Genomic DNA, 6,883 nt, shown 5'->3' with positions numbered 1-6,883 from the left:
TGGGAAAAAGAGAGAATCAGCCATGCTGTCTCTAGTGAGGGAGGAGCTATGTCTACTCCTCTAAGAAGGCAGGCATGAGGATGGAGCCATGAAGTAAGGTGATTCAGCCATGCAGCCTGGGACAGTAAGGAAGGCAGCCATGTGGGCTGAGGCAAGGTGCAAGGCAAAAGCTAGTGAAAGTGTGTGAGAACCTTCTGAACCAAGCACAGATTCATGAGAGATGCCTGGAATGCTGAACTGTAACCAGGGAATGCTGACTTCTGCTTCTCTGAAGGACACATGGAGAGGCCACGCTCTTGGGACATGTGCCTTTCTGGACTCCACCATGATCCAGTGTAACATGGCACATGTTTCCCTGGACTACTACATGGAGGATGAGAACAACATACTCCAAATTCTGAAGGAGAGAACTGCTATGAGAAAATGACAGTTCTGAAACCCAAGAGTATGCCTTCCAGAGGGGATGGAGAACTGTTTGTGCACCTAACTATAGAACAGATAAAGATATGGAGAACTTCTGGGCATGCTTTTGGCTTATAGCCTGGTAGGGAGCAAGGGAAGTGCTTGGTCCAGTGGGAGAATAGGACTCTGAGCAAGAGTGCCCCCAGCCCCTCCCCTCATGATTGAAATCCTGAAAATAAAAACCTGTTTTCTTCAACACTAATTGTTGGGTCATGCATCAAGGCACCATATGCATGACCCCAGTTTGCTCAACTGCAGAAGTATCTTTTGGCTTATTAAGCAACTACGGTAAGCAACTATGAATTTTTGAAGAGGAGAAAGAAAAATAGACATTTAGAGAAAGAATTGCTGCCTAAAGAAAAGGTATCAGTCACAGCTCTTAGACATGTGATTGTGGTACATTTAGCTTCATTTCATTTCAAATCACACCAGGAGCATCTGTTAGATGCAAGGCACTATGTGAAGTTCTAGAGCAGTGCTATATAATAGAAATATAATGCAAGCCACATATTTAATCTTAAAGTTTCTAGTAGCCACATTACCATTAGAAAGAAATTGATGAATGTAGTCGGGCCCTGCCAACCTTAAAACTCACCCCACCCTCTTCCCGTGAACCTCAGCCTCCTCCATTAGGGAGGTTCTAGATCCTCCTACAAACCACTGTCTTCCCCCTGGTGGCTTCCAAGTTCACATCTCTGCCTGTCAGATCCTTCCCTGTCTCTGTCACTATTCATTGTCATTTGATAAAAAATAATAAGTGATGTCTGACAGGAGCTGGATGTGTCCTCAATACTTTCATCCAATCATAATACTTTCATACAGTTGTGAAGAATGGAATCCAAATGGTAGAATTTTAGACTCTAAGAGGACTTTCATCTAAGATTTTATAGATGGTTTTTGACATGGAACATGAATCCAAGGGGGTGAGTGAGACTATCAACTCCCTATGTACTCTCCCCACCAAGCCAAGAACCCTGGCACAGAGCTGGGTCCTCCTGAAGGAAAGAATGACTTTTTTAGTGTTCACAAAGCCACTGTATTAGCCAGTGGCAGCTTTGTGTGTAAGGGGGCTCTGTGGTATGGGAACAGGCCTTGTCGGCCCCTTTTAAGACATACCTTGCAAGGGGGCCTCTAACACTGTCACTGCATAAGTTTTATTTAACTGGAAAGTCCATAATGAAAGTATTATGATTGGATGATATTTGCATATTTGTAATACTTTGTAGGTTTTGACTGTAAGATTGTCACAGGAAGAATAAGAAAACAAAAAATATCAATATGTCAATAAATTTTATCTTGGGCCCAACAGGGATCAAGACTGTGGTTCCCTGACATTCAGGTGGCATTTCCCATGGCAGTAGGAGGTGTGGGTTTCTGCTACGTGTGCTCACAGAAGTGAGCCTTACTAAGAATTAAGGGAGAAGAGAATCACAACCAGACGTGGAAGGCCTCCTGGAGAAAGGTCTGAGGGACGTGGCCTCTTAAAATCACTGTCCTGGTGTTACAAAACCTCCCTTACAATATCACCCACATTCTATAAACTCATACCATTTTTTTTAATCCCACTCTTTAGAAAGCACTAGAAAATTTCCCAAATATCCCCTAATTCCCTCCATTCCCTTCTTTCTCCTTCCATATAAGATACTAATAAGCAACCATTAAAAATGTTTTTAGTGCATATTGTGCTTTAGCAGTGATAAGGAAGGCATAGCCAGTCTCTGGTCCCATACAATTTAGCCAGAGTTTCTAAGCTAGTTTCTCCCAGCAGAAAAGTTGAGGTCTGAGGTGGTTTCTAGGAATTTGATGTTCAGATTTCCACATCCCTGTTTCCCCTTCATGTTCTGTAATGTGTTCCTAAATGCAGAAGAGACTTAATTATGTCCCTGACAATATGTCAAAGAGAACACAGTGCCTAGCTCCACCACCTCACCCCCTGATACACAACAAACGAAGCCATTTCTTCCCGGTGTTCCCTTACCTCTTGTTCAGTATAGTAAGTCCTCACTTAATGCCATCAATAGGTTCTTGGAAATTATTACTTTAAGCCAAATGATGCCTAAGGAAACCAACTTTACCATAGACTTATTGATATAAATAAGACTTATGTTTCCATGGCATATATCTGGTCACAAAAACATCACCAAACTTCTAAATAAAGATCCAAAACACTTTTAATATTAAACATTGAAATAAATGTGACCTATATATACATTTTTAAAAAGATGAATTTTAAAAGTCTGAGAATTCTTTTCCAACCTGTTTCTTATAGTTCAGGGTCACAGGTAGCCAGAGCTCAGAGTGCAAGGCAGGACTCACCCCAGACAGGACACCTTTCCACAGGAAGGTGCACCCACTCACCCACACTCACTCATATTAGGACAATGTAGACACACAATTCACCTAACAGGGACACCTTTGGGATGTGGGAGGAAACCAGCATCCCCAGAGAAAACTCAGCCTGGGAAGAAGGTGCAAATTCCATGCAGACAGTGGCCCAGCCAGGAATTTATTTTTTCCACCAATGTTATAATGAAGTGATGTTTACAAAATAACTTCATTTGAAGACTTGCGGTGCATTCAGGTTCCTAAACACCAAATAAGACTGACCTCCAGGACAGGAACCTAGCCCCACGTCATCTCATCAGACTTCTCCAGGGCTCAGTTGTTGAGCTTGCCATTTAAGTTTTGACTTGCTCTCCCTCATCAAAGTCTTTATACCATCTGTAACCTCACGTTAATATGTTTACCATCAAATATTTGTTGAGCACCTGTATTAATTTTGAGATGAGTTTGGATAAGCAACAAAAGTGGTAAGACATAATTCCTACCATTTTTGAACTCATGGGCCAATGAAGGAAACAAACAAGTCTGCAAAGTGTTTTTGCTCAGGTAGAGCCAAGGTAAGTTTTATAGAAAAACAGAAAACTGAACCACTAACTCAGGCCGATGAAACTAGGGAGATTTCATGGAGGAGATTATTTTTAAACTGAATCTTAGGGAGTGAGTAGGAATTAACCATATAGAGAAGTGAGGGAAACTAATTCTAGGCAGAGGAAACAGAGTGTATATGCTAGGTCTCTATCCTATAAAGTGAGAGACACCATTCCCTCAGCAGAGTTTGTCTCTCTCTGAAAACCTGGGAATTAAAGAGGCAAGTTGGAAGATTGCGACAGAGTAGCTCGGAGGGAACCCAGCTCCCGCACATTTGGTAGAAAATTCGGGCAGATCTTCCGAAGAACAGCTTAATCAACCAACGATTCCCCAACATTTATGAAAATAAGAGACCAGAGAGTGTGACAGAGGAACCAGACACCTGCAGGTCGGTGAGGACTCCAGAAGGCGAGTGAGGACAAAAGCGGCTGCGCCCCCAAGGCCTCCTAGGCTGCAGGCTGCACCCAGAAGTGCCGAAGGCGGGCGACCTCCGGCGGAGCGTGAGTACCGACGAGAATTGGCACGCAGTTGGGGCCAGCACCATCAGTGGGAAACAGAAGCCCCGTCTGAATCCAGGGCCGGGGGGCCTGTGACGGAGGGAACTCCAGAGGCCCAGCACCAGGTGGGTTGGCAACAGATTCCGTGGGAGAGAACTGACTCCCCCCTCCCCATCTAGGCAGACAGGTTAATACCGGGTAGAGTCCTGGGGGCTTAAGTTAACATAAAGGGTGGCAACTGTGGACTCTGTGGTCGCCAGCCCGCCAGCCCACCAGCCCACCAGCCGGCCAGCCCTGGGGATTTAAGAAGGACACTGTTGTTGCCGATCTTTTGGGATTGGGCTGGGCTGAGAGACAGGCTTTGTGGAGAAGTCTCTATTAGAAAGTGAACTGAGGTGCTCTGTGACAGCAGCTTGCCTCAAGGCCCAACCACCCAGCAGCCATCCAGGGGAGGGGTGGGAACACCTGGGTCCTGCCACGGGACTGAGAAGGACAGTGCCAGATACTGCAGGAAACAGGCAGCCTCCCAGGAGTCTGGGCGCCCACATCCCAATCAGGCACCCTGCTCGAGCGCACCTGCATACCTGCCCTCAGAGACCCCGCAACCAGAAAAACCGGTCTGGACAGTTTGAAACCTACAAAGGAAGGGTGCTGCCTTTTTTGTTTAAAGGTGGGGGGGGGGGTTCCCCTTCCCTCTTTTTTCCCCTCTCCCAATTTCTTTTGTAAGTAATCTTATATCTTTTAAACTGTATTGTTGCTCTGTCTTTCAATACTCTGTCCCTCATTTCTTTTTCTCTTTTGTCCAGGTTTAGTCCTTCCGTTCTTCCCAAATTTTCCGCTTATTCCTCTTTTCTCCTGACTTTTGTGTGTGTGTGTGTGTGTTGGATTGTTTGTTTGTGTGTTGCTTAGTTTTCTTATTATTTTTTGCATTATTCTTACTTCTTTTTTTTAATTTTAAGAATATCTTTGTATCCCTCCTCTTTCTGTACAGGTTTCTTAGTCCTGGCTGGTTATATTGTACTACCTGACAGGTTCCCACTGCTCTTTCCTCCACAGTGTATTGCTAATTTTCTATACTTCACTTGCTTTCCTCTGCTATACTACCCAACCTCTATAACCCCCATTTAGACAGATCACATAGAGTCTACCACGTGAGTGTTGCTCTAATGTTATTGTAAATAAGAGCTGTCCTATATAACAGTAATACTTCATAACACATCTCTTAGACCTTAGACCACCTTACAAGTGACTGAATCCTATTACTCTATTTACTCACATGCTACACCCAGTTACTAACCTGTACTCTCACCTTACCTCAAAATCTGACCACCCGCAACCACACTGCTTTCTAGGTACAACTCACAAGCCCCACCTTCCCAACAAGAGACTTAACTTCTGTCCATCCTTTCCTAAAAGTGGCAAGCTGGGTTGAAGAACATGGTTAACTCTATACATAGCCTAAAGATCGTCTATTTCTTCTCTGCTGACTGTGTCTGTAAATAACATAAAATAATCTTCTGCTCTCATAAACCATTTTGCCTCCCCTTCCAACTGATCACACATGCACAATAAAGAAAGGAGTAGGTGGAAGCAGAGAACACCAAGATACCTGCAGGAGACTGCACCACTGAATTTCACAGGTATCCTGCCACAGCAGTTCACACCATAAACCCAGGGAACCAGAATAGATCAATTTAAGAAGCTGAGGACAACAAGAAGAGTATCACAAACAATGGGAAGACAAAGAAACAATCCCCAAATAAAAGAAAAGGAGGAAGCCTCAGAAAGAATGCTACATGAAATAGAGGCAAGTCAACTATCAGATGTGGAATTCAAAGCACTGGTTATCAGGAAATTCAAAGAGCTTACAACGAGCTACCAGAAACTACAGGGGAGCTACAATGAACTCTCTGCAAACTATACCAACATGAAAAAGGAAATAGAAACCATCAGTAAAGGCCAAGAGGAAATGAAGAATACAATTTCTGAACTGAAGAACACAGTAAAAGTTCTGAAGGGTAGGATCGATGAGGTGGAAGATCGCATAAGTGGCACTGAAGACAGGATAGAAAGAATCTCTCAGACGGACCAAGTAAGGGAAAAGAAAATTAGAAAAAATGAGGAGAATTTAAGAGAAATGCAAGACAACATGAAACGTAATAATATCCGAATAATAGGAATACCAGAAGGAGAGGAAGAGGAACAAGGGATAGAAAACCTACTTGAAAGAGTAATAATGGAAAATTTTCCTAAGTTGAGGAGAGATAAAGTCACACGGATCCAGGAATCACAGAGAGTCCCAAGCAGGTGGAACCCAGAGGCCTACTGCAAGACACATCATCATTAAAATGACAAAACTCCAAGACAAAGAGAAAATCCTAAAGGAAGCAAGGGAGAAAAAGGAAGTAACATACAAGGGGGTCCCAATAAGGTTGGCTACTGACTTCTCAATGGAAACATTTCAAGCAAGAAGAGAATGGCAAGAAATATTCCAAGTAATGAGAAACAGAGGCCTACAACCAAGGCTACTGTACCCAGCAAGGCTCTCAATCAAGATAGAAGGCCAAATAAAGAGCTTCCAAGACAAAAGAAGTCTAAAAGAATATGCTTCCACCAAACCAGCTCTACCAGAATTACTAAAAGGGCTGCTTTAAGGAAAAGAAGGAAAAGAGAGAGATGGAGAGGAACACAGGTACATAAATGGCAATGATTAAGTACCTTTCAATAATAACCTTAAACCTAAATGGATTAAATGCACCAATTAAAAGACATAGAATAGCTGAATGGATAAGGAAGCATGACCCACACATATGCTGGAGAACAAGAGACCCACTTCAGGACAAAAGACCACCACAGACTAAAAGTGAAAGGATGGAAACAAATTTTCCAAGCAAATGGACAAGAAAAAAAAAGCCAAGGTAGCAATTCTCATATCAGACAAAATAGACTTTAAAAACAGGGCCATAAAGAGAGACCCAGAAGGTCACTTCATA

General features: G+C 43.2%; 1 pseudogene; it reads left to right on the top strand.

The window, feature by feature from the left end:
* The first annotated feature begins 1,352 nt into the window (after positions 1–1,352).
* Positions 1,353–6,883, top strand: part of LOC118999898 (dnaJ homolog subfamily A member 1-like) — an 11,632-nt pseudogene continuing 6,101 nt past the window's right edge.

Source organism: Sturnira hondurensis, unplaced genomic scaffold, assembly GCF_014824575.4.
Source record: "Sturnira hondurensis isolate 20B ecotype Veracruz unplaced genomic scaffold, ASM1482457v3 Scaffold0015509, whole genome shotgun sequence".
NCBI lineage: Eukaryota > Metazoa > Chordata > Mammalia > Chiroptera > Phyllostomidae > Sturnira > Sturnira hondurensis.
This window is presented reverse-complemented; position numbering and strand designations above follow the sequence as displayed.